Raw genomic sequence first — 534 nt, 5'->3', positions numbered from 1 at the left:
CTTCGTCTTCTAGTTTCTCTGAATAAACGGCGTCTTTGTGACGTCAGCTTCAGCCTCGACTGTCGAGTCTCTCTTTGACGTCTGTGAATGGAAATTTATCTTCAGCTGTTGTTTAGACGTAGAAATCTGTAAAGATTCAGACACTTAAATAAAGGGAAGGTTAGAAAATAAGAACTAATATTCATATATTCAAGATCTCAGCTCATTTCACAATGTAATATTTATTTATAGATACTAAAAATCTGTTCTGTTCTGTTCAGCTCTATTTGTTTTCTCCTTTTCTACATCTGAGCTTTTTGGGTTTTTTAGGTTAAATGTTGCAAACAAAAGGAAAACTAATCAATTCAAGGACTTTGTTATTATTATTATTATTATTATTATTAAGCAGAAACAAGCAGAAGTAAGTGGACAGTAACTAAGTACATTTACTCTGAACTCTGGATACTTTGTTCTCTACAGACGTGTAGATACGCTGCAGCTGCTGTTTGACATTTAGCCGTTAATGAGAGTTGAGATGAAAGCAGACTGAATTCT

Source organism: Anarhichas minor, unplaced genomic scaffold (genome assembly GCF_050575085.1).
Source record: "Anarhichas minor isolate MPS153535 unplaced genomic scaffold, ASM5057508v1 ptg000053l, whole genome shotgun sequence".
NCBI lineage: Eukaryota > Metazoa > Chordata > Actinopteri > Perciformes > Anarhichadidae > Anarhichas > Anarhichas minor.
Note: the sequence above shows the minus strand (reverse complement) of the source record.